The sequence below is a fragment of the Bubalus kerabau genome, chromosome 10 (assembly GCF_029407905.1).
Source record: "Bubalus kerabau isolate K-KA32 ecotype Philippines breed swamp buffalo chromosome 10, PCC_UOA_SB_1v2, whole genome shotgun sequence".
Lineage (NCBI taxonomy): Eukaryota > Metazoa > Chordata > Mammalia > Artiodactyla > Bovidae > Bubalus > Bubalus kerabau.
In genome coordinates this window covers 21,406,907-21,434,315 of record NC_073633.1, presented here as the reverse complement: position 1 = coordinate 21,434,315, position 27,409 = coordinate 21,406,907, and the positions used below count along the sequence as shown (strand labels likewise).

At 46.0% G+C, this 27,409-nt stretch overlaps 1 long non-coding RNA gene across 2 annotated transcripts; it reads right to left on the bottom strand.

Moving 5' to 3' along the window:
• Positions 1-3,729: 3,729 nt before the first annotated feature.
• On the bottom strand, positions 3,730-16,221 carry LOC129620410 (uncharacterized). Of its 2 annotated transcripts, none has more exons than XR_008698525.1 (4): positions 16,093-16,221; positions 6,167-6,311; positions 5,895-6,042; positions 3,730-4,352 (listed from the first exon to the last, which is right to left on the bottom strand). It is a non-coding gene; the product is annotated as an uncharacterized LOC129620410 (long non-coding RNA). The 2 variants fall into 2 exon arrangements; XR_008698526.1 differs by having other exon boundaries at positions 5,895-6,023.
• Between the last annotated feature and the right edge of the window lie 11,188 nt (positions 16,222-27,409).

The following is a 27,409-nucleotide window of genomic DNA, read 5'->3' as shown; positions in this document are numbered from 1 at the left end:
GAGAAAACATCAAGCCCCACATCCTGGCCATCAGTTTATGAGTGCTGAGGAACATTCCAGAGCATCAGCAAAATCTTCAAACAGCAGTGCCAGTAAGGATCTTAGAATTCATCTAGTCCAATCCTCCATTTGATAAGCAGAGAAACTGAGTCTAGAAAGGGCAATGGACTTGCTCGAGACAACTAAAAACTTAGTGTTGTAATTAGAGGCAGAAACCCAGTCCCCAAATTTTTCTGCCACATCAGACTACTCTCAAATTTGGATGGCTCAGAACTGTCACCCTGCCTGCCTGTCATTTCTGCACACTGATGGCTACCTGGGAAGGCCAAGGAGAAGCTGGTAGAGAGTTGGAACTGGCCTCTCCTGAGCTGGACACACATTGAATGAATGCAGGAAGAGGGCACACCCTGAACTAACATTTACTGAGCACACATCACATGCCAGATACTGTGCTGTCCATGCAGGACCTCATTGTGCTGGATTAAAAATAGCTACACTTTTTTGCTTATTCTTCCATCAAAAGGTGAAATGTAATCCTTACATCTAGGCTGGTCTTAGTGACTTACTTGACCAAATAACAGATCTCTAGAATGCAGTGGAAGTGACATGTCAGGACTTCTGCAGCTAAGCCATGAGATGCCTTGCAGCTTCTGCAGGGGTTTCTTGGTTTCAGGGTACACCCTCTCAGCATCCCATTTTGTGAGAAGCCCAAGCACTTGGCGGGGGGCTACATGTGACCATTTGGGAGGACAGCTCCAGCCGAGCTCTCAGCCAAGAACCACATCAAATGGCACCCATGGGAGTGAACTCAGTCTTCCTTAAGAGGCCCAATCCCAGGATAGCAAGAGTGAAAGAAACATGGAAATGAGGCCGGGAAGGAGGAAAAGCAGTACAAGGTGGGGTGGCCCAGTGAGTCCCAGCCACATGGTGTATCTTCGGCGCATGGAATTGCTGAGCCTGGGAACAAGCCATTGCAGGGGAGATGGATGGGAGGGATCTATCTTCTGGCTTCTGTCTCTCGAAGTCTAAGGTTAGCGCTACAGGAAATTAACATGCGTGTGTGCGTGCTGAGTCGCTTTAGTCATGTCCAACTCTTTGCGACCCGGTGGACTAGTAGCCTGCCAGACTCCTATGTCCACATGATTCTCCAGGCAAGAATACTGGAGTGGGTTGCCATGCCCTCCTCCAGGGGATCTTTCTGACCCAGAGATCGAATCCACATCTCATGTCTCTTGCATTGGAAAACAGGTTCTTTACCACTAGCGCCACCTGGGAAGCCCCAGGAAATTAATACTCCCCTGAAAATTTGGGCTGCATTGGAACTTTCCAAACAGTTTCTGGGAAAGCCAGGTTCCTGCACCCCATGGCTCAGCACTGCATCTGAGCACAGAGTGATGGGAAGACCCCTATGGGTCCACTCAGTGGGCACCAGAGCCGCCGTAGCTCCGACCGCAGTGAACATGATGGAGTCCATGCCAAAGCCAGGCCCTCCCCGCAGAGGAGGCTGAGGCAGCAGGTGGGCTGAAGAGTGAGAGGCTGGGATTTTCCACTGAGCAAGTGCCAAGGCTGGGAGGAACAGCAAGACTAAGCAGCTCTGAGAAGAACAGAAAGTAATGTACATGCTTGTGCATGCTCAGTTGCTCAGTCGTGTCCAACATTTTGTGACCCCGTGAACTGTAGCCCACGTCTCTTTCATCTCCTGTATTGACAGGCTGATTCTTTACCACTATGCCACCTGGGAAGCAGAGCTAATGTGAAAACAGGTCACCCCTCAATACCTGGGGAGGCATCATCGCTGGAGAACAAAAAGGCTGCAGGAGTTAAGACCCTACAGAAACACTAGGGCTGGGGCCAGCAGCCTCCCACATCGGGTGCAGCTCATGACTGTCTCCCTCCCTCAGGACCTGTGCATCCTGTCTCTCAGTTCACGTTCTCCAGAAGCAGCCCCTGAGAAGAGGATTCATGGGAAGGTAATTGATTAGGTAATTGATTTCTCCCTCACAGGAGAAATCAGTCAAGGACTGGGGGAAGCCGGATGGGGTGGAGAGCAAGCCAAGCTTGGAGTGGGACGTGACCTTGGCAGAGCCCCACAGAGGGTAACCTTAGCCTGATCCTGCAGGGAACTCTGCCGTGTGAGTCGCTCCTGAAAGTCATTTCAATTCAGACAAGAGAGCTCAGCTTCCATACGTCTCTACCATCCATTATCAGTCAAGAGCCACCAGTGGGGGGCTTAAATTCCCAGGCACTTCTGGCTCTCTGCTAACCTCTGAAAAAAGAGCTGCTGGCAGATGAAAGCAAAGGCTTGCCAGAGGTGGAAAAAGGAATGAGAGGGATCCCAGTGAAGCCTCAGCAGCTTGCTGTTCTATAGCATGTCCACAGCGCCCTGCGATGAGGAAAAGGAAGCTTTGGCCTGTTTTCATAGACTGCAAGCTCTGCTCCTGAAAGCTGAGTTCTCAGAACTCCAGGGTTGTTTCTGAAGTGCAGTGTGGGGCTGTATGTGACACACTTCTGTCTAGGATATTGAAAATCCACCTGGCATTGGCAGGCAATAAAAATACGTAATGGGACCAGACCCTGCAGGTTTGATGATATGCTGGTGGTGGTGGTGGTGGTGGTGAGACGTGCTGGTGTCTCATTTGCTCTAAGTCCCAAGCTCCTTAGATGCTTTCCTGACTTTGGATCTCCAGAGTCAGCAGCTTGGGCTGTAATGGAGGAATTGGATCTGTGAGTAGAAAGTCAGGCTCCCCCTGGGCTCCATAGAACACTGAACCATGCCACAGCTATTCAGGCCTATATAAGTGGTGATGTTTTCCTCTTCCTCGCCTTGAAAGCTTTGTCTAATCAATCAGTAAATATTGATGGTAATTACATCAGTCATGGTAACAGCAGACACCAACATGGAACTTACTATGTGTCGTCCTAGGTCATTTTCCTACATTATTAACTCACTTAATCCTCACAGCTACCCCAGGAGGTAGAGATTGCTGTGGTCCTCATTTTACAGAGAAGGAAACTGAGACACACTATAGCACATGAACTTGCCCAGTTACACAGCCAGGCAGTAGAAGGCCCGGGGTGGGATGCCAGGCAGCCTGGTCCTAGAGTCTAGGCTTATAAAACATCCTTTCCCACCTCTCTTGGCCTCAGAGCCCTTCACAAGGTTGGTGTGGCAGACTATGCTTTTCCAAGATCAGCTCAGTTCAGTTCAGTCACTCAGTTGTGTCCGACTCTTTACGACCCCATGAATTGCAGCATGCCAGGCCTCCCTGTCCATCACCAACTCCCGGAGTTCACTCAAACTCACATCCATCGAGTCGGTGATGCCATCCAGCCATGTCATCCTCTGTTGTCCCCTTCTTCTCCTGCCCTCAATCCCTCCAAGCATCAGAGTCTTTTCCAGTGAGTCAACTCTTTGCATGAGGTGGCCAAAGTATTGGAGTTTCAGCTTTAGCATCAGTCCTTCCAAAGAACACCCAGGACTGATCTCCTTTGGAATGGACTGGTTGGATCTCCAAAGCCAAATCTCCTGACCTACATGTTCTGCTTATAACAGGACTTGGATATTCCTTCCATTAAGCAGTAGAGTCTATGTTCCCTCTCCTTTGAAACTGGGCAGGCTTTTGTGATGGGTTCGACTGATAGAATAACAGCAGAAGTGACTTTATAACTTCCGAAGGTCAAAAAAGGGGCCCAGGGGCATTCCCTGGAGGTCTAGTTAAGACTCTATACTCCAATGCAGAGGACATGGGTTCAATCTCTGTTTGGGGAACTAAGATCCTATATGCTGCATGACAAGGCCAAAAAAACAAACCAAAAACAAAAAATCTGGATCTGCCCAACTCTTAAGCTCATGCTTACAAACACACTCTCCAGAGTTTCCCTGGTAGTGTGATGGCTAAGACTCCATGCTCTCAATTTCAGGGCTCCAGGTTTGGACAGAGGAGCTTGGCAGGCGACAGTCTGTGGAGTCGCAAAGAGTCAGACATGACTGAGCGACTAAGCACAGCATAGCACGGCAAGGAACTAGATCCCACATGCCACAGCTAAAAATCCCACATGCTGCAACCGGGACCCCAGGCAGCCAAAAAAATAAATATTTAAAAAATTAAAAGAACACACTCTCCTAGAAGATATTCTCCCCGGTGGATATCACAATCAGAGCCAAGTATCTGAAAGATTACTCTGGCACCACAAGCAAGATGAATTTGGGACAGCAGAGTGGGAAGAGAAGGCCAATTAGGAGATGGTAGCAATTGTCTTGATGACAAGTCATGAGGATCTTTCTTCACTAGGGTGAGATCACAGTCTTGAGAAGTCCAGGGACAAGAGATAAAAATTCTCTGTATGCATCTCTAAAAGAAGAAAAAAGTTGCAGGGGTAACATTCTTCAAGCCTTGGAATCTGAATCTAGGTCTCATGATGGGGCTTGTCCTTCTTCCTCAGGGTTTCCTTCCAGAAGGAAGAACCAGAAAATATAATCTCAGATCCTCCTTGACCTTTTAAAATTGCAGCATGAAAAAAGAGGAACACACATGTAGACACCCCCAAATCACTATCTACTGGGTTTTCTGAAGAACAAATTCAGTAGAAGAAATGACCCTGAGACTGGTTTTGACATATGGTACTTGACTCTAAAAGCCTGAGGTTCTCATACCCACTCACCAACTGCGTGGCCTTGGATGAGCCATTTCCCCATCTTGAAAATCGCACCCGGTGCTGTTGTTCTGTGCCTGTCTCAGTCCATCTCAAACTCACTGAGGGAGATTGTGGTCCTGAGGATTGTGAAGATTTGATTGTATGTGCGTGCATGCTAAGTCCCTCCAGTCATGTCCGACTCTTTGCAACTCTATGGACTGTACCCACCAGGGTCCTCTGTCCATGGGATTCTCCAGGCAAGAATACTGAAGTGGGTTGCCATGCCCTCCTCCAGTGGATCTTCCCGACCCAGGGATAGAACCCATGTCTCTTATCTCTCCTGCATTGGCAGGTGGGTTCTTTACCACTAGCACCACCTGGGAAGCCCCAGATTTGATTGTACAATTGAACACAATCCTGCACTCTTTCCTGCATCCACTTTCTTTATAATGTGACTGTGTATCTCCTCCCATCAAGAAGGGGATACAGCCTCAACTCCTACCTTGAATCTGAGCTGGCCTTGTGACTATCTTTGGCCAGTAGGATGTGATGGAAGTGACAATGTGTCAGTTTCAAGTACAACCTTCAGTAGGCTTATGCGCTCCTGTGCTTTCTCTTAGAACCAGGCACCTGCCACGTGAACTAGCCCGAGCTAGGCTGCTGGAGGGTGAGAGAGCTGAGGCATCCCACCCTAGACCAGCTCATAACCAAGTGGCCCCACACATGCGAGGGTATCCAGCCTGTATCAGCAGAGCTACCCAGCTGACCACAGGTGAGATGAGATGAGTGCCTGTGAACCTGGATAGTTGTGGATGATAATGAATGATTGCTTTAAGCCATCAGGTTTTGTTTGGAGTGCTTGGTTAGATAGCAGTGGTTAATTGATGGCAATGCCAAAAGGACTTTGGCAGCTCAAAATGGTCATTACCAGAGAGCCTCTCAAAAGCTCCATGGATTCAGATTTGGCATCTCCACTTCATGTGGCAGGACACTAAGAGGGGATGTGGTTTCTCTTATGCCCATAACCATTAAGCCATAAATTTGGAATTTGGAGCCAGTCTACAGAATACATAGCCTATGTTCTTTCTACCACACTTCACTGAATGCTGAGGATTCTTAGGCAAATGTCTGGCTTCTAGCCCTTGGCTGACTCCATGCACCGTCCTGCCCCGTTATCATGTCAGTGAGTAGAAGGGAGACATCGAGGCCATGCCCGTTGGCCAAGCCTCCTGAACCACAGACAATGAGGAGAAGCTCACCCGCAGCTCCCAGTTCTTCTTCCTTGCCCTCTGCCTCGCCGTGGGTGGAAGGCATGCTTGGAAATGCCATCTCAGGAAACTGTGTGGTCCTCAGGACACTGGGGACGGTGAGCTATTCTACAAACAAATCTGAGAAGCCACAGTAACCCTGAGGAGCAGAGATGATGACCAGAGACAGAGATGATCAGTGTAGGGGAAGTTCTCCCACCCAAGACCCGTACCCAAGGGACGGGCTCTGTTTTGAGAGTCCTGACATCTGACCCTGGGCTCACCCTACCACCAGCTGGCTGAGTCTCTGACCAAGGCCATCTTCTTCTCTGAGCCTGTTTCTTCATCTGTATGGGAGTCCCCACTACCTTTAGGATTCTGCATAGCATGATCTTTGGGGCTCAAGCCACTGCCAGGTTTTGAGGCTCCCTGTATATAAAGAAATGCCAAAAATGCCAAAACAGAGTTACAAAAATCAGGGTATGCTTTAATTCTTACAATGAACAAATTAATCCTTTGAACTTCTCACCCCACCCAACCCACTACATTTCTACTAATCATCAGTGACAACAGTAAGACTCTTAAGGGGAGGTCATTTGTAAGTGGATCCTGAACTTGAAGGTGAGAGTCACCTTCTGCTGTGGCTCAGTGAGTATCAGGAGCAGGAGGAAAGAGGCTTGACTCTCAGGCCTTAGTGATGTGAACCTGTTTGGCCACCTTTTAAGACAGGGGCCCAGCTGGGCCCAAGGCCAAGGCTTCTGTGGTCTTGGATCCCTGAGATGGAGCAGTGGCCAGCTCCTGTAGGCACAGTGAAATGCCTACTTTGCATCTGAACTGGAAGAGAGTATCACTGCAGAACAGATACAATAAAACAGATCATGGAAAATTTAATGGCCCGTGGTCGGCAATCACTGAATTATTTATGCCATCTCTGCCTCTTCTGAATCCTCAATTGCTCTGCCCCCAGCAATGCATCCCTGGCCGTTTGCAGACTGCAGGGTAACGGGGCCTGGAAAGAAAATGGGGCCCAGTAGCCAAGAGGCTGGAGGTTTCTGGGTAACCTTGGGCCAAAATTGCTTCCCATCTCTTGGCTTCATTTTCTCATCTGCCAAATTAGGGGGTTCTTTTCCATGAGCTAATAACAACTTAAATTTATGCCACTCTTTTTGTTCATAGATGACTTCCATGTCCCTTCATCCTGTCCCACCCCCTGGGAGGCAGGCAGGACGGATATTACTATCATTCCCTTTTTCCAAAAAATAACCTGAAGTTCAAAATTATGAAAAGCCTTGGCCAAAGTCAAAAGGACAAAAAGTGGTGGAGAGATTTCCCAATTCAACCTGTGTGTAGACAGTGCACAGACTTTAAATTCTCTCCTTACCAAAGTCCAACTGGAAAAAAAGGCAGAAAAGATACTCAGAGAAAGAGTAAATTCATATTAGACAATAAGAAAGGATGCTATTAGTGAACCAAAATATGGAAGAATTTCTGAAAGTTTGCAGGAATCATCAGTTCAGTTCAGTTTAGTCGCTCAGTCATGTCCAACTCTTTGTGATCCCATGCACTACAGCACGCCAGGCTTCCCTGTCCATCACCAGCTCCCAGAGCTTGCTCAAACTCATGTCCATCGAGTCAGTAATGCCATCCAACCATCTCATCCTCTGTCATCCCCTTTCCTCCTGCCTTCAATCTCTCCCAGCATCAGGGACTTTTTTTCACATCATGTGGCCAAAGTACTGGAGTTTCAGCTTCAGCATCAGTCCTTCCAATGAATATTCAGGACCGATTTCCTTTAGAATGGACTGGTTGGAGCTCCTTGCAGTTCAAGGGACTCTCAAGAGTCTTCTCCAACACCACAGTTCAAAAGGAATATGGGATCCAATAGATTGAGAACCAGAGCAAGGAACATGTCACTCCTTGCAGGCCCAGGAGGGACTTGTCACTGAAGCTGGAGCCTCAGAGAAACAGCTACAAAAACAAGGATGCTTTGGGTCAAATGAAACTGCTGGATTCCTAGCTGGGCAATCGTTCCAGGCCCTTCTTAAAAGTACAGAACCACTGGTCTTGGCATTCAACCCCAGGAAAAAGTCAAGAACACTGTCAAAATGGGGGGTTCTGCAGGGATTTCTGTAGTCTTGCCCTTCCTGACCTCCTCCACAGACTCAGGGGGTAAAATCGAAGGAGAGAGAGTCCAGGGTGGGGAAAAAAACGTGGTCTGTTCTAACAATGTGTCTCCATATCTGTATTAGCATATCCATGACTGATACATGGGATCATGATGTCAGTACTGTGTCGGGGTTGCATTGGTTTATACAGCACTCTTCCCCGCATACTGTGATATGTGCCACCAAGTAATGGCAGCTGAATGCAACACAAGCTGAACCCCAGAGCGCAGAGCACAGGACGTGCAACCACACTCCTGCTCACGGTCACAGCATTGTCTTGGGAGGGTTTATTACATGGTGCTCTGCGTTCTCTGTGTATTTTGCTCTCATTTTTATAACTCAGAAACCTACAACCAGACTTTGCTGGTTGTCCAGTGGTTAAGATTCTGTGCTTCCAAGTCAGAGGGTGTGGGTTTGATCCCTAGTTAGGGTAAGATCCCAAATGTCATAAGGGCCAGCCAAAACCAAAAAAAAAGCCTGCAATCTACCTTATATCTCCTTCTATCATGATACTCTTGCTTTAAAAAAAAAAAGAGTTAAGCCTTATATTTACTGTAATTTTTTTTTTGTTAGCAATTTATCATGTACTTTTTTAAACCCCAGCATTTCAACAACTTGGGTTGCTATTACTTTTGTGAATGGTCTGATGATAATGTGGCTTGACTTTTGAGTAACTTATCCCTACCCCTGTTTTTCCCATTAGTCCTCTTCTTTTTGATGTGCAATTTGAAGAATTTAAGGATTTTTGGCATCTCATAAATCAAAATCTCTGTAACTGAGGTGTTCCACACTCAGAGGAAAGTCATCTTACTTCAGCAATGGTGGCAGGTCAGGAGCCTACGTTTCTGCTCCCTGTCAGCAAACCTCACCCAGACAGTTCCAGGACCCCAGACCCATCTAGGACAGAGGCCTACCCCAGAAGATCTACATAAACATAGACCCACACAGAGGAAAGTCCCATCTGAGCCAGTAATTATCACTCTAGCTTGTCATTCACACACACCAATGGATGCCTGAGAATGACTAAGTTCTGAGGAAAACAACCACAGAAAAGAGAAGGATCAAAGAGAACAGAGCAACTGAGAAGGAAAAACAGAGATGACACAGCAAACAGAAAACAAGTGCTAATTCATTGACGGTTACATGCATAAAACAAAAGCAACTTGCCATGGTGGGGGTGGCGTGGGGGGAAACAGGAGCAAACAAAATTTAAAAGTTCTTAGAATTAGAAACACACTGGCTGAAATGAAGAACTTAATATGAGGGCTGAAGAGCAGAAAGACCAAATCACACAATAAAGTCTAGGAACTGTATCAGAATATAGATTAAAATGTCAAAGTGGTTTTTAAGATGAGGAAAGACAAAAGGAGATGGAGGCTAGATCCCAGAGAGCCAATACTCAATAGGAATTTTAGACGAGAACTGAAGTCATGAAAGGGAGGAAATGTTAGTCATTCAGTCATGTCCAACTCTTTGTGACTATAGCCTGCCAGGCTCCTCTGTCCAAGGAATTGTCCAGGTAAGAATACTGGAATGGGTTGCCATTCCCTTCCCCAGGGGATCTTCTCAACCCAGGAACTGAACCTGGGTCTCCTGCATAGCAGAAAGATTCTTTATCAGCTGTTCAGTTCAGTTCAGTTCAGTCACTCAGTCATGTCCAACTCTTTGTGACCCCATGAATTGCAGCACGCCAGGCCTCCCTGTCCATCACCAACTCCCGGAGTTCACTCAAACTCCTGTCCATCGAGTCGGTGATGCCATCTAGCCATGTTATCCTCTGTTGTCCCCTTCTCCTCCTGCCCCCAATCCCTCCCAGCATCAGAGTCTTTTCCAATGAGTCAACTCTTCGCATGAGGTGCCAAAGTACTGGAGTTTCAGTGTTAGCATCATTCCTTCCAAAGAACACCCAGGACTTATCTCCTTTAGAATGGACTGGTTGGATCTCCTTGCAGTCCAAGAGCCAAGGATTAATCAAGTAATAAAAGGAAATTCTCCTTGGCTGTTGAAAGACAAAAATTTTTTTTTGGTTAAAAGTTGTCATTCCATTATCAAGATTCTTTGTTTATCTTGAGGGAAACCAAATCAAATCTTGTAAAGACAAAATGAATGTATTGTCTGATATGACTCCTGTCTCCCCTGCCTCCAGAGTTTCATGATTTGACATTCATTCATTCTCTCTCTCCCTTTCTCTCCTTCACTCTCATCTTCCCCTCTGACTCCCTGGGTTGGGTTCATGCCCAGGCAGGATCTTTAGTTGTTGTGGCCAAGAAGTCCTCCAGAAGCTCAAGTCTTACTTCTTCCTTCCACCAAACCCAGATAAAAAAAAGCATAATCCTCTTTCTCAGCATCTAAATCATCTCTAAAAAGTACTCTGATTGCCCTGACCTGGATCACATGTCCATACCTCAACCAATCTCCTGGCTGGAGAAAAAGAACCCTCAGACTGGATCCTCTTCATTAACAGAAGTGAGGTGAAGAGAGTGAGACAGTGGTAGTTCCCAAGGGAAAGGGAAGCAGGCCAATCGGAGAAGCAGGAGCCTTCTACTATTCTCACCAAGTACAGAGCCGGTGCAGGGAAAAAAGATACAGAGTTTGTAACAAATTGGGAAAGTTTCTGAAGCCCAATGATCAAGAAGAAATCGTAAGCCTTCTTAAGGGAAAAAATGGAAGACATCTAAAAATAAATAGCAATCAAACTGCATTAGATTTTTTCTTACACAATAGAACTTTCTAGAAGGCAACTGAACAGTAACTACAGCAATCAGAAAGGAAAGTGAGTTGGAATCTCTTATTTAAGTGCAAGGTCACAGTGACGACATTTCAAAATATTCAAGGACTCAAATTTACTAGCTTTGTAACTCCACCTATGTTATACACATTTTCTTTTTTTAACATGAAAATCAGTTCAGTTCAGTTTCTCAGTCGTGTCCAAGTCTTTGCGACCCCATGAATCGCAGCACGCCAGGCCTCCCTGTCCATCACCAACTCCCGGAGTTCACTCAGATTCATGTCCATCGAGTCAGTGATGCCATCCAGCCATCTCATCCTCTGTCATCCCCTTCTCCTCTTGCCCCCAATTCCTCCCAGCATCAGAGTCTTTTCCAATGAGTCAACTCTTCGAATGAGGTGACCAAAGTACTGGAGTTTCAGCTTTAGCATCATTCCTTCCAAAGAAATCCCAGGACTGATCTCCTTTAGAATGGACTGGTTGGATCTCCTTGCAGTCCAAGGGACTCTCAAGAGTCTTCTCCAACACCACAGTTCAAAAGCATCAATTCCTCGGCGCTCAGCTTTCTTCACCTTCCAACTCTCACATTCATACATGACCACTGGAAAAACCATAGCCTTGACTAGACTGACCTTTGTTGGCAAAGTAATGTCTCTGCTTTTGAATATGCTATCTAGGTTGGTCATAACTTTCCTTCCAAGGAGTAAGCGTCTTTTAATTTCATGGCTGCAGTCACCATCTGCAGTGATTTTGGAGCCCAGAAAAATAAAGTCTGACACTGTTTCCCCATCTATTTCCAATGAAGTGATGGGACCAGATGCCATGATCTTTGTTTTCTGAATGTTGAGCTTTAAGCCAACTTTTTCACTCTCCACTTTCACTTACATCAAGAGGCTTTTGAGTTCCTCTTCACTTTCTGCCATAAGGGTGGTATCATCTGCATATCTGAGGTTATTGATATTTCTCCCGGCAATCTTGATTCCAGCTTGTGCTTCTTCCAGCCCAGCATTTCTCATGATGTACTCTGCATAGAAGTTAAATAAGCAGGGTGACAATATACAGCCTTGATGTACTCCTTTTCCTATTTGGAACCAGTCGGTTGTTCCATGTCCAGTTCTAACTGTTGCTTCCTGACCTGCATACAGATTTCTCAAGAGGCAGGTCAGGTGGTCTGGTATTCCCATCTCTTTCAGAATTTTCCACAGTTTATTGTGATCCACACAGTCAAAGGCTTTGGCATAGTCAATAGAGCAGAAATAGATGTTTTTCTGGAACTCTCTTGCTTTTTCAATGACCCAGCGGATGTTGGCAATTTGATCTCTGGTTCTTCTGCCTTTTCTAAAACCAGCTTGAACATCTGGAAGTTCATGGTTCACATATTGCTGAAGCCTGGCTTGGAGAATTTTGAGCATGTGAGATGAGTGCAATTGTGCGGTAGTTTGAGCATTCTTGGAATACACTTTTACTAATCTACAAAAAATTTTTTTCTAAGGCATGTCCATAAAGATTTTATAATATAAGGAGGCATATTGCTCATTAAGAAGGGATTCTACAAGAAAAGCACTTACTAAGTTAGCAACTCTGAGAAGGACCAGGTCAGAGATGAATTAAATGCCCAACTTCAGAAGGGATGGGAAGGTTTAAAAAAAGAAAAGCTTAAGAAAACACTTACTGTTAATATGGACATTTCTTCATCATCTAGTGTATTTGACAGAAATTAACCTTTTCAAAGTTTTACCCATGATACTTTCAATAATTTAATTAGTATAAATGTATCTCCATATTTTGTCAAAATAGTGTTTTCACCTTTTAATGATAACAAGTGTTCCACACACTCCACTCCAGTGCCCTCAACCAGAGGATACTTTGCCAGAGGGGACATGTAAAAATTCTTTTCAAAATCTCACCAAAGCTAATACACTGATTTTTTTTCCAAGCAAGGCTTTACTGGGGCCCCTGCTGCAGCGAGTGGAGAAGGCGATGGCACCCCACTCCAGTATTCTTGCCTGGCGAATCCCATGGACGAAGGAGCCTGGTAGGCTGCAGTCCATGGAGTCGCTAGGACATGGACACAACTGAGCGACTTCACTTTGACTTTTCACTTTCATGCATTGGAGAAGGAAATGGCAACCCACTCGGGTGTTCTTGCCTGGAGAATCCCGGGGACGGGGGACCCTGGTGGGCTGCCGTCTCTGGGGTCGCACAGAGTCGAACACGATTGAAGCGACTTAGCAGCAGCAGCAGCTGCAGCAAGAAAGAGTTAGAATAAGCAACAGTTTCCTTTGCTGGCACACCTCTTTGAGGAGAGACAAACTTGTTCCTTACATACGGTGAGGGTTGTCCAGGGGTCAGTTTGGAGGTGTGCCTTAGGGGGTTTGCCCACACTTTCCGTGGTATCGTGGTGTGGATGGTGGGGGGGCGGGGTGAGGGGGTGGCGCCTGCCCTTTTCCCTGCTTTTGCTCCCAGCTCTTCGAAAGTGGCCGTTAGGTTTTTGGTATCTTTGTATCTTTTGTCCAGAATTGGCCCCAAATGTACACGCATCCAGTTATTTTTAGCCCCTATAGTTTCTTTGTATTTCGTTGCTGGAGGAAACGTGTGTCAAGGTGCCGGCATTGCAGCGCTGCAGAGAAAGCTCCCAGGTCCCAGCCTGTCTCACTCCCCCCTGAGAGAATCTACACTCTCACGCTTAAGAAGTAAGGAGCTGAAAGTCTCTCCTACAACTTCTTCCTACTGGACAAGAGCCATTTGACCCTAGCCTACCCTAGAGGTGTAGAAGTCCCTCCTTGATTGTTCCAAGGACCTGTAGGAACCTGGGCCACTTTCTGCAGGAGTGGACAAAATCTCACTATGAAATCAGAAAGCTTGATCCAAAGAGCTGAGATGTTACACTTGTGCATTATGACATGCAGGGCAATATTAGGTCATGAACATGAGTTAGTAAATTTATGATGCATTAAATGGCAATGTTTCATGAAGGAGGCTGAACTGCTCTTCATATCTGAAACTAAGTTAGCAAGTGTCTGCCTTTCCTAACCTTGGAAGCTGTGGTTTTCTTAAGGACAAAGGTTCAGTGCTCAGTGTTCTTAGCCCAACAATGCAACTTAGTTCACAAGATATTTTGGCAACTTTTAATCTGAGCAAGAATAAGTGTTTTTGAAAAATAAGGCTTTAAGATAGTTTGCCATTTTAGGGCTGAACTTTAATAGAATGTGAAAGCTTGAACCCTTACACTTTAAACAAGCAAAACCTAAAAGTTACTGATTGGTTCAAGATGGTTTTATGGAAAAACTAATCTGTAACAAAAATTTGACATTCAATGTGAAGGCTCTATGGTTTGAGCGAAGTTTATAAAGGTTCCCAGGGGCTGGGACAGAACAGGAGAGGGTCTGGACATTTACAGCGGTCATTTTCTCTTCCTCTTCTTAATGGGAGGTGGGCAGAGGATGTCTCAGATAACTTCATCAAACAATGTCTTGTTGTTGTTCAGTAGCCAAGCCGTGTCTGACTTTTTGTGACCCCATGGACTATAGCATGCCAGGCTTCCCTGACCATACAGATGGCTAATAAACACATGAAAAGATGCTCAATATCACTATCAGAAAAATGCAAATCAAAACTACAACGAGGTATCACCTCACACCTGTCAGAATGGCCATCATCAGAAAATCTATAAACAATAAATGCCAGAAAAGGAAACCCTCTTGTTCTGTTGGTGGGAATGCAAATTGATACAGCTACTATGGAGAACAGTATGCTGCTGCTGCTGCTAAGTCGCTTCAGTCGTGTCTGACTCTGTGTGACCCCATAGACGGCAGCCCACCAGGCTCCCCGTCCCTGGGATTCTCCAGGCAAGAACACTGGAGTGGGTTGCTATTTCCTTCTTCAATGCAAGAAAGTGAAAAGTCAAAGTGAAGTCGCTCAGTCGTGTCTGACTCTTGGCGACCCCACGGACTGCAGCCTACCAGGCTCCTCCATCCATGGGATTTTCCAAGCAAGAGTACTGGAGTGGGGTGCCATTGTCTTCTCTGGGAGAACAGTATAGAGATTCCTTAAAAAATTAGGACTAAAACTACCATATGACCCAGGAATCCCATTATTGGGCATATACTCTGAGAAAAACCATAACTGAAAAGACACATGTACCCCACTATTCATCACAGCACTATTTACAATAGCTAGGGTATGGAAGCAACCCAGATGTCTGTTGACAGATGAATGGATAAAGAAGTTGTGGTACATATACACAATGGAATATTACTCAGCCATAAAAAAGGAATGCATTTGATTCAATTCTAATGAGGTGGAAGAACCTAGAGCCTATTATGCAAAATGAAGTAAGTCAGAAAGAGAAACACAAATGGCGTATATTAACACATATGTATGGAATACAGAAAGATGTTGAGGACTGATGAACCTATCTGCAGGGCAGCAGTGGAGATGCAGACAGAGAGAACCGACTTGTGGACACAGGGCAGGGGGAGGAGAAAGTGGGACAAATTGAGAGAGCAGCGTTGAAACATAGACATTACCATATGTAAAACAGATAGCCAGTGAAATTTGCTGTATGATGCAGGGAGCTCAAATTCGGTGCTCTGTGACAACCTAGAGGGGTAAGAAGGGATGGGAAGTGGAAGGGAGGTTCAAGAGGAAGGGAACATATGTATACCTTGGCTGAGTCATGTTGATGTATGGCAGAAATCAAAACAATATTGTAAAGCAATCATCCTCCAATTAAAATAAATTAATTAAATTTTAAACACTATTATAAACTAACAAGCAAAAACACTGTCTCAAGTGCCGAGCACTCCAGGTATTACACAGCCTGGATCTCTTTTGTGGTAGCTAAACCCTTCAGGTAGGTGACCATCATCAGCTTGTTCTCCTCTGTTTCTCAGTCATTGGCTTTATCATTCCTACGATCAAGTTTAGCCCCATAGGATGATAGCAGTGAGGGACAATGATATCACACTTCAAGGCAACACTTCACACGAACATTTTCCAGTGATGCGGATGTTACAAGGAAAAAGCAAACGGAGAGAACACCTGTTTGTAGATAGGACAGGGGATATAATCTGTCAAAATCTTCTTGACCAACTATATCCCATATGCCCAGATTCACTGATTTTCCATCTATCATGACATTAGCAGAATGACAGTGGGGATATGGTCTTCAAGAAATGCATTGTTTGAATAACTGATCAGTAGGCAGGTTTTCCCTGTAGCTAGGTCTCCCACCACCACGCCCTTGATGGCCTGCCCCTGAACTGCTCACTGAGCCCAGTGGCAGACACACTGAGGCAAGAAGCAGCGAGCTCACCGTGAGGCTGAGGGTGGTGGAGGACAGGGTGCCTGGGGCCACAGTCCACACCGCCTCGTCTTCCCTTCACCAACCGAAAGCTGGAGCCCAACAACGGCCACCACCCGAAGCTGGGGAAAACTGCAGAGAAACAGGAAGTGGCCTCTCCACTCACATCTATCTTCCCCACCCCCATACGGCACTGCTGCTCCTAGGCTCTGGAGTGGGACTCCACATTTTCTGAAAAAATTCCTTGAGGATGTACCCCAGAAAAATGAAAACAGGATCCAAGAAAGAAGACAACAGACTCCAAAAGTCATAGAACTAATCCAGGAGAACAACGAACAGAAATACCAGTAGGACAGCTGTGAAGCTGGCCTAATGAGCAATTAGCTCCAATCAGAACGAGACATCAGAAGAGTCTGTGAAGAACAACCTCAAAGAAAACAGTGCTAGTCAATCCTATGAGGAATACGCTAGCATGCTAAGCACCATCATGGAATTAAGGCATGCAGCACTTCTGAGCAACAAGGATAAGAAAGGTAATTAGTGACCCTGGGAAAGGCAATGAACTGACATGAAAGTCACACCCCAGATAAAATGTGGTCTAAACTGTGGCATGATTCTCAGCCATTAAAGGCGTGTAGGAAATGGTGCTTTCTCATTCCACAGAGCCAGGCTGCCATTGGTCAGGTAGTGTGGGAAGAAGCTGGTAACTGTTGAGTGCTTGGGGCTCACACATCATCTGTGCGGTTTTGTATCAGGAGTGAGTGATAATTATTTCCTCCTGATGTGTTTGTTCTTTTTGAAAGTGATTGAATATGTCAATAATTTATCTTGACAAGTTATCCTAACAGTAGGCCTATTTTTTTTGAAAATTATTTTTAATTTAAAAATATATGCATAGGTAGATGAGTTTAGTCTGTTTGTTTAGAAATCAGTTGTACCTTTTGATTTTTACCAGAGAAATGTTTATTTTCTTCCTAAACTAGCGATCATTAAGAAACTAGAAATCATATCATTAAAATAAAACATTACAGCTTAAACTTCTCGATTTAACTTAAAGTTAAGAAATGTGTAAGGATGAATGTCTCTTATTTTGAAGAAAAATCTACTTGAAGTTCCATAGTGCTTTTGAACTTTAGTTTCTTCTTCTAATATTGTCCAGTGAAAGTAAATTTTATGTGTTTTCCTCAATGTTAATCATTATCTTTGGGTAATGAGATTTTAGGATACTGGCAGATTTGGGTTTTCTTTCTTTTTTTTTTTTTCTTTTTCTGAATTTCCACATCTTCTACCATAAACTTTTAAGATTTTTATAGGAAAAAGGAAAAATGGGAAGTTGAGCTATATACATTTTGATGTAAAAATATGTCTAGTACATTTTTATAAACCCAAAAAACCAATTGATGAGCATGACATAGTGTGTGTGTGTGTGTGTGTGTGTGTGTGTGTGTGAAATCTGGAAAGATAATTTCACTAGGGTGTAAAGACACTAGCAGGATGAGGGGCAGGGAGTCTATCATATTTATTTGTTTCTGTTCTGAGCTATATATCTTTTTCACAGTGTGCCCATAGTCATTTAACAATTAAAGACATTTCTAAAAAGCAGTGGTGGAGGGAGGTCGATCCCTGAGCTTCCAAGTATACAAGCATGCTTACTCCCCTCCAGCTCTGGTGAGCAGCCACACAGGGAAGAACAATCTCTCTTTCTTCCTCCATGCAAAAGAACCCTCCCGAAGGAGAGGCCGTCCCACAGTAAGCAGAGAAACACATCCAGACTTGACCCGCATAACTGCTGCCCAGCAGGCTCTGGGGGAAGGGGCCGATGGGAGGAAGACCTGATGCAGGTAGACCGCGCACCCAGTGCTTGCCGGAGAGTGGAGCGAGCCTAGGAATGTGGTCCATGTGTGGAGTGGAGTCCAGAGGGAGATGCCCACTGCTCAGGGAGGCAGTCAGCGTTGAGGTATCTGTCAGAAGACAGCAGGCTCACTCCTTCTCAGTCCACATACCCCCCAGCCCTTCCCATCTACTCCGAGGGGTGGTGGTCATACTTACATCTTTTTTCTCACCATGGGGCATATGGAACTGACCAAAGATCATACCCCTGCCACCTGCCTGGGTCTTAGCCACTGGGCCACCAGGGAAGTCCCTTACCTACATCTCTACTCTCAGTGCCTGTCTCTGTCTGGGGCTTCAGGCCTAGATATCAAATTATCTTCTGAACAGCCTGACTCGAAAGCCCCAGGGGCTTCTCAGACTCAACCTGCCCCAAACTAAGCACCAAACCTCCAGCCTCATGCCCTGTGCTTAATCACTCAGTCGTGTCTGACTCTTTATGACCCCATGGACTGTACCCTGCCAGGCTCCCCTGTCCATGGGATTCTCCAGGCAAGAATACTGGAGTGAGTAGCCATTCTCTTCTCCAGGGGATCTTCCTGACCCAGCAAACAAACCCAGGTCTCCTGCATTACCCACCTGCTTTCCCTCTGGGACTTGGTCAGTTCCACTTCAGCCCACCCACCACACAGTCTGGAAACAGGCAATCACCCTTCACTTTTCTCTCTACCTGCCTCCCATGCCCAATCAACCACCAAATCCCACCCACTTCTAATTCTCTCTCCTCTTGGCACAAAACCCCACTTCTCTCCTTCCCCCTGCAACAGCAGCAGCCCCTGTCTCCATCAGCATCAGGCGGCACTGCCACCCTGGCAAATGGTACCCCCTCCCCAACCACAGTCCCACTGCTGGCTCCCTTCCTCCCATTCCTTCTTCTCAGAGTGACCTTCTAAAACATACAAACCTGCTCCTGATATTCCCCTACTGCTTCCCTGGTAGCTCAGGTGGTAAAGAATCTGCCTGCAATGCAGTAGACCCAGGTTCCATTCCTGGGTTGGGAAGATCCCCTGGAGAAGGAAATGGCAACCCACTCCAGTATTCTTGGCTGGAGAATCCCATGGACAGAGGAGCCTGGCAGGCTACAGTCCATGGGGTCTCAAGAGTTGGACAAGACTGAGCAACTAAACCAACACCACCACAGACTCTTTGGAGGCACCCACTGCTCTTCACTCCCAATCCTCTCCTTTACTCAAAAGCCATGTCCTGCACAACTGGCCCCAGCCAGCTACTCTAGTCTCATCTCTTACTTCCTTCCCTCACAGAAGATCAGCCAGGTGAATGTGCTTCATTCCTTAGAACCTTCCACACGCTCATGCACCTCTGGCCATTGGATTGTATCATACCTGCTCTTCTCTCTGTCTGGGACAATCTACCTATTCCTCTCTTCTCTTCACTATTTACCTGCAAGATCCCAGTTCAGGTGCCTTGGGAAGTTTGACTGGATCAGATATCCCTCCTATGAGCCCCTAGTAGCCTGTACATTCTCCCATGGGGCACAGATCCCAAGGTATGGCGCTTGGCTTCTGAATAAATCCATGTCCCCTGCTAGAATGTTACTGGGGGCTGTGAATGGATAGGTGAATACATGGATGGATGAGAGAGTGGATGGATGAATGGACAGATGGGATGACAGATGGATGGATAGATGGTAGATGAATGGGTGGGGTTAGTCGAATGGAAGAGGTTAGATGGGTAGGTGACTGCAAGAGTAAATAAATGACTAAATGAATACATGCATGCACAGGACTCCTGCAGAGTTTGGTGAGCCTGAGGTAAAAGGCAGGTAATTAGAGAGGCCCAGGAACAAAAGCATGGATCTAATTATCAGATTTACCCAGACATTGTCCAGTTCCAGAACCTAGAATGATGGCTGCTGAACCATCAACCTGCCCCAATCGCATACAGATCCTAGTGACAAGGGACTAGGGTATAGAGGCATGTGCCACATTTACACGTGGAGGCCAAATTGGATCAGAAAACATGGAGTCAAACCCTGATCCCCCATTTCTTACTGAGTTCCCTGAGTTGGGTTACAATCCCCTCTGAACTGCAGTTTCCTTTCTGGAAAAAGAGTGGTAATTAATCCTCCCTGTCTGAGGCTGACTCCCCAGAAGCATAGTGGGAACTAAGGAATAATGTGCAAGTGATTTATCAAGAAACAACTCCAGGGAAGACCCCAGGGAGTAGGGGATCAGGATGTGGAGGCAGGCAGAGTGGAGAGTTCCTGCAAAGTTCCATAGAGGATATGCAAGCTGAGGGGACTGGGCCACAATCCAACACCTGGCCCCCAGGGTTTAGGAGCTCTCTGTACTGGGCCAAGATGACTTCAGTAGCTCACAAGTAGGCACCCAAAGATAGTCACAGGTGCTGGTGACAAGGGACCTGAAGTTCATCAACAATATCCATTGCATCACTTTACCTTGCTCCCAAAGGGAAAAATGAGATTTTGTAAAGCTTTATCACTGTACCTGGTACATAGCAAGCAACAAAGTATAGTTATTATTATACCAAAACTCCTAAATTTGCCAAGTGTTTAGTAAGTGGCATGTCCTTGACGGGGCTTCCCAGGTGGTGCTAGTGGTAAAGAACCTGCCTGCCCCTGCAGAGACATAAGAGACGCAGGTTTGATTCCTGGGTCAGGAAGATCCCCTGGAGGAAGGCATGCAATCCACTCCAGTGCTCTTGCCTGGAGAATTCTCATGGATAGAGGAGCCTGGCAGGCCACAGCCCTTAGTCACAGTTGGACGTGACTGAAGCGACTTAACACACACACACACACACATGTCCTTGACTAGTACTGGGCTGGGTTGAGGAAGAGGGACCAGTGTCTAGAAGTCCTCAGAGCAGCCTTGCTAGGAAAAACAATCTCTTTTTACTTGATGCAGCAAAAGGCCCAGAATTGTCAGAAGCCACTGCCAGCCAAAAAAAAAAAACCACCGTATATGCAATTAATTAGGCCTCTGCTTCAGTGCTCTGCTCTCTCTGTTTGCCTTCACCAGCTTAGCATCCAATTTTTTAGCTGAGAAGGCGGGGCAGCAGGTTTCTGAGATATTTTTTGCTAATGGGCTGAAATATTACACCCATAATTATAGCCTGGCTGCATATTTTTTTCCTTTGCTCATTTTGTTCAGCGTCGCAAACATTGTATCTGATTACAGCCATTCATGTCTTCTTTATGAAATAGGGTCTATCATGCTCCGCAGAAGGGATCAGTGGCTCTGGGGAAATTATCTAGGCTAACAACCTTTTCTGAGTTCCTGTGGGCTGATGCTGTTGGATGCTACCTCCTCGGATGGGGCAAGGTGGGAGGTAGAGACGTGGGGACCAGAAGGAAGGAGATAGCCCATGCTTGAAACCCTCCATAGCCAGGGTTCCAACCTGCTCCCTCCACCCCCACTCAGGTTTGCTGTCCCTGCTCTCGCTGGCACAAACCATGCCCACTCCCACTTCTGGGGCTCTGCCCATCCTTCCACCTTCACTCACCCCTTCAAGGGTGTCCTCTTCTATCTTGTCTACTTAAACCAGTAATGCACCAAGTATAAGCCATAGATCAAGCCACACAAGTCTTCCCCGGTAGCTTGATCGAAATGCAGATTCTCAGCACCACCACCTGAAGGCACTGGGCCTCTGTGGGAGGGGACCAAGTGATCGGAGGGATTTGGATGTTTTCTCCAAAGCGTGAGACCCACTGAGCTAGAGCAACCTTACAGCAAGGGTGTGGAGTTTTATCAGTGGGTCCCTGTTTCTCTCTCTCTCTGTCATTGGACAGGTTATTTAATCACTCTGGGCTCCAATTTTTCATATACAAAATGAGGATAATATAACTGATACATAGAAGACATGAAAATAATCCTCTTAGATTGAGCCATATGAAATTTCAGGTTTTGTGGGCCAACAGGTCTTGCATAGCAGCAGTTTCATATGGCTCAACCCCATAGTTGCTTTTTTTTTTAATTGTACAGAGCTCAGCTCACATCACACCTTCCCCTGGAACCCTCTGAGATTAGCTACATCACAAAGTGCGCTCCTTCCCTGGAAGGAGGCCAGCTTTTCCTTCTGTGCTTGTCAATTCCTTTCAGGATATCTCTGATCCTTCTCTAGGGTTCCAAATCCATATGCCAGTCTCTCCATGTAAATGGTACCTCCTTGGGAGCAGAGGGTCTCCTGGCCTCACATCCTTCACAGCAGAGGTCAGTATAGACCTTTGGCTTTGAAAAGAATCCCTTACTTTGTGACTAAGACTGGAATTATTTTTTTTTAAGGAGGAGAGGATACCAGGGGAAAATGAGATGGTTAAGACCCCAGGCAAGGCCATGGAAGATGTCAGGAGAAGACAAATTCAAAGTTAACAGAAGACAAGGAATGGGCAGGACCTAGAGAGCTGTATCTTGGGCCTGAAAGGAAGGATCGGCAGACCCTCGGGCGTGAGAGAAGCTGTGGGTCCTTTAGAGCAGCACTGCTCACATTGGTCCCTGGAAGAGCCACACAGGGCACCATCTGGACTGGCACGCCTCTCCAGGCTACTAAGTCAGAATCTCAGGGTGGGCCCCTCTGGGTGATTCTGATGATCACTAAAGCTTTGAATCATTCATCCTCTGTCACCACCAGCCAGGGCTCGAGTCCCTTCTACAGGGTACAGTAGTTGTAGGGGAGTGGTGGGGACCTCCCTGAACACTTTCAACAGCAGGGAGCCTTGGCCTTCTCTTCAAAGAAAGAGGATGTCAGGGTGGAAAGTGATTTGTCAGGATGAAGGGCACTTTCCCTGGCAAGAGGCTTTGTGGTCAGGTTAGCCCTGATCAGAAGAAGGCTAATATTCTAGCCAAAGAATTAGGTATTTAAAAATATCTCTGAGTACAAACTAAATAAATGATTGAACTCCTTCATTACCAGTGGAATCAATTAGCACGGGGAAAGCCTCAGTATTGCCTGTGCGTGGAACATGGAGGTAAGAGATATCTGTCAACACCAGGGCCGGGACTAAACGCTGTCTGCTTAGCTCTTATTTGCCTCATGTTCCCAGTCCCTAAAATTGACCTACATATTTATAACTATGATTCTGGGCCCAGCACTGTGTCCTAGGTATTGGCTGTAAAATGTTGAACAGAATAGAAACATTTTCAGCCCTCATAGAGCTTACTTTCTAGGGGAGAAGCTAGACAACAAACAAGTAAACAAGATTCTGATATAATTTTATGTCATGATACACGCAATGATTAAACAGAAAATAACAGTCACTGGAAAGAACCTTTTGGACAAAGCTTGCCCTAACAGCCCTCTAAAACCATACCTGCTCCAGCACCATTGACCTGCTGTGTTATTTCCATAGCACTTGTCATTTTCTAGAGTAGACACAATTGACTTCATTACATTCATTGTCTGTCTCCTCCCATGAAGGCCAGGGGATTGGGACAGAGAGATGCTGATGATGGGATCTGTTTTATTCACTGATATGTCCCAAGCTTTCTGAAGAATGTGGTTCCCAACCAGGGCTGATCCCCAGAGCACACTTGAAATGTCGGCAGGCATTTATTTTTATTTCTCTTATACCCCTGCCCTGTAGCTTATTTATTTTATTTCATTTACATATTTATTTTTTGGGCCATGCCACGCAGCATATAAGATCTTAGTTCCCTGCATGTGTATCTGCTAAATCACTCAGTCATGTCCAACTCTTTGTGACCCTAAGGACTGTAGCCCACGAGGCTCCTCTGACCATGGGATTCTCCATGCAAGGACACTGGAGTTCGTTGCCATGCCCTCCAGGGGATCTTTCCAACCCACAGATCGAACCCATATCTTTTATGTCTCCTGCATTGGCAGGCAGGTTCTTTACTGCTAGTGCCACTTGGGAAGCCCCTTAGTTCCCTGACCAGTGATCAAACCTGTGCCCCCTGAAGTGGAAGCACAGAGTCTTCACCCCTGGCCCACTGGGGAAGTCCTCTGCAGTCATTTTTAGTTGTCACGGTTGGGAAGGGGTGCTTCTGGCAGCCAGTGAATATAGGCCTGTGATGCTGCTCAGCATCTCACAATGCACAGGACAGCCCCTCCCACTCCACAGAACAGAAAAACCCAGTCCAAAGCACAAGGAGTGCTGAAGTTGAGAAACCCTGTAGCAGTCAGTCAATGCATGTTTGCGGAGTGGGAGGATCAGCAGGAAGAGGAGGCCTGCTGGAGGGGCTGTTTCACAGAGGGTGCTCATGGGAAGCCTCTCTGAGCTGGGAACACTTGGTTGGAGAACTGAATGATGTTCTGGGGCCAGCCATGTGAGGCTCCAGGGAAAGCACTTTGCAGGCAGAGGAGCCAGCCAGAGTGAAGGCCTCGCATCAGAAACAAGGTCAGGATTTTCAAGATGCTGCGAGAAGAACGATGTGTCTGGGAACAGGGAGGTGAGGTAATGATGCATGAGGTGAGAGAGGAGAGGGCGGCCAGGGAAAGTGTCCACTGCAGACCACAGAAGCAGCTGCATGTTACTGTAAGTGAAGGACGAAGCCGTGTGGTGGAGTAAGGGACTAATGGAAACGGATTTTAAAAGAACATTCTGGGACTTCCCTGGTGGTCCAGTGGTTAAGAATCCATCTGCCAATGCAGAGGACACGAATTCCATTCCTGGTCTGGGAAGATCCCACACGCCGCAGAGCAGCTAAGCCCAGGAGCTACCACTGCTGAGCTTGTGCTCTGCATCAAGAGAAGTCCCCGCAACAAGAAGCACTCACACTGCAGCTAGAGAGTAGCCCCCGCTTGCTGGAACTAGAGAAAGCCCACATGCAGCAACAAAGACCCAGTGTGGCCAAAAAATAAACTAAGTAAATAAATACGAATTTTTAAAAAGAGCGTGCTCTGGCCCCCACACAGGGGTAGAGTAGAAGCAGAAAGACAAATTAACAAATATCCGTAGTGGTTCGAGCCAGAGATGTGGGGTTTGAAGTAGGCAACGGCAGAAAAGGGGTGAGGATAGGGTGGTCTGAGAGTATATTTGGAAGATAGAGCCCAGAACCTTTTAGTTTGGAGACAGAGGAAAGAAGGGGAGAGGGGGAAATGGATGATCCAAGGTGCACAGTTAGGGACAATTCAGACTAAATTCCAGATGTCTTGGTTTGCAGTCTGATGTTCTTTACGCTTCATCACATGATTTTTGTGGACCAGCCAACATTCTCCTTTAATCCTCCAAGACATGTATATTGAGAACATTTGGTGTAAAACCTGTAAGGGGTATGGAAAAAAACCTGGTCCCACCTCCAGGAACTTACATGCTAGGAAGGAGACAGACACACACATACCAGAACAAAAGATGGGCTATAAATGTTGTAACTGGATTAAAACAATAGTCAGTAGAAGCACAAGGAAGTAAGAGATGGAATACTGCTGGGGAACTGGGAGGTAACTCGGCTGGGAAGGATGGGTGGAATTTAAGGATATCTAATGGCCTAAAACTGCTGAGCCAGGAATCACCTCACGCTGGAGATGTAGAAGTCTCAGATTCCCGATGACCCTGGCAGCATCTGTCTGGGTTATGTGACAGCGAGACAAATATTTATGCCTTCCACATCTCTCGCAGGATGGCAGAAGAGTTCCAGGGGACAAAAGACCAAATACAGTTCAACTCATAAGCAGGAACTCAGTAGATGGTGGAAAATTACAATAGCAAGTAGATTGACATCTGTGATGTCCACTGAACTGAAGACGTGTACTTTTTATTTTAGTTGTATTAGGATAATAACGGTGAACTGGGAATGATGATATTGGTACTGATGCTGCTGAAGATGTTGGTCATATTGTTGGCAGTATCAGTAATCCTTTGTAAGGTTAGTGGTGGCTCAGACGATTCTGCTTTTATGATATTGGTGTGGACTGGGTTGATGACAGGGACTGTAACATTGCTATGACCATAGCGATGTTAACAGTGACATCTGTATTAGAAACAACTCCAAAAACAGTGTTGGTGATACGGATACATGTCATTTATGACATCAGTATGGACTACATTGACGATAGTGACGAGAACCATATTGCTAATAATAATGATGGCATTTATTTTAAAACAAAATTAGCAATAACGAGATGGGCGAGATTGATTCTGATACTGGTGATGTTAACATTAGCAACAGTGTTGATTCTGGCGATGACACTGGGAACAATTCAAAAGATGATGCTGGGTGATTCGGTGATGCCGATGTAGAGGATAATGGTTTTGCTGACGCTGATGAGAATACTTGCGATAACAATGCTGATGATACGTAGCGTGGGGGCTGAAAGCTTATTTTGCAGCCAAAGAGACCCTAGTTCAAACCCAAAGTCTGGCATTTACTACCGTGTGCCGCTTGGAGCCTCAGTTGCCTCCTCTATTCAATAAGAATAATTTTAAGGGTGCCTATTCTCTAGGATTGCTGTCAGGATGAAATCACATCCTGCATGTGACGCCTAGCATAGAGAACACAGGCAGTGAAATGAGTGCGATGATGATGGTGATGGGGTGAGATGTTCCTGGAGATAATGGCATTGATGATTCTCATGATGGTGCAATTAAAGAGTATTTATTGGTGATATTATTTCAATGATTGTGATAAGGCTATTGATGGTGAAGAGACTGATCATTTTTGATGACAATTATGATCGATGGGAACTGCATGGTGGAGTGCTCAAAGCACCCACTTAAACAGCAAAGGTTCAGTTTCCCACTCTGCCTATGACAGTCTGTGTAACCTTGGCTGCATTTCAGCAGGTTAAGGCTAGAAGGCCACTTGGAGCCCATCTAATCCACCTCCTTGTCTGACAAATGAGGCAATTCAGGCCCAGAGAGATGAGATGCCCTCCACTCTCCCATTTGAAGAGTGTGGCAAAGCCAGAGTGGGAAGCCAAGGCTCCTGGCATCCAGTTCAGTCTTTTTCCCTCTACAGTATACTCAATCTCTTTGGAAGGGACCTTTGACTCCTTAACTGTGTGTGTGTGCATGCACACACGTGTGTGTTCATTCACATGCATGTGTTTTTCTGGCTCATTTTCCCAAAAGCGCAAAACAGCAGGGCAACCAGCCCCATTTTCAAAGAGTTATTTTGTGAGAATCAGGCTCCAGGTGTCCGTCTGTAATCTTTTTCCTCTCCTCCAATAAGCAGAGGATTGGCTGTGGCTGGACAAGGAGCTGAAATGGGTAATATTTGCCTAGTTTTTAATGTCTGGTGTCTATAGCTTGTGCTTCCATCATCCTATTATATTGATGACAGGCAGGCCCAAGCCACAGAGAAGAAACAAATTACCTAATAAATCAAGGCCCCAGGATCTAAAGTGGACAGTGTTATTAGCGGAGGGAAGAGAAAGATGCTAAGTGATAGGTATGGGTGCCTGTGAAAACGGTCCAAGCAGAGAATCATCTGTCTATTTCTCCATCAATAATTACACACAACTTATATGCATCTCAGACAGAACATGATATGTTATTATTAAC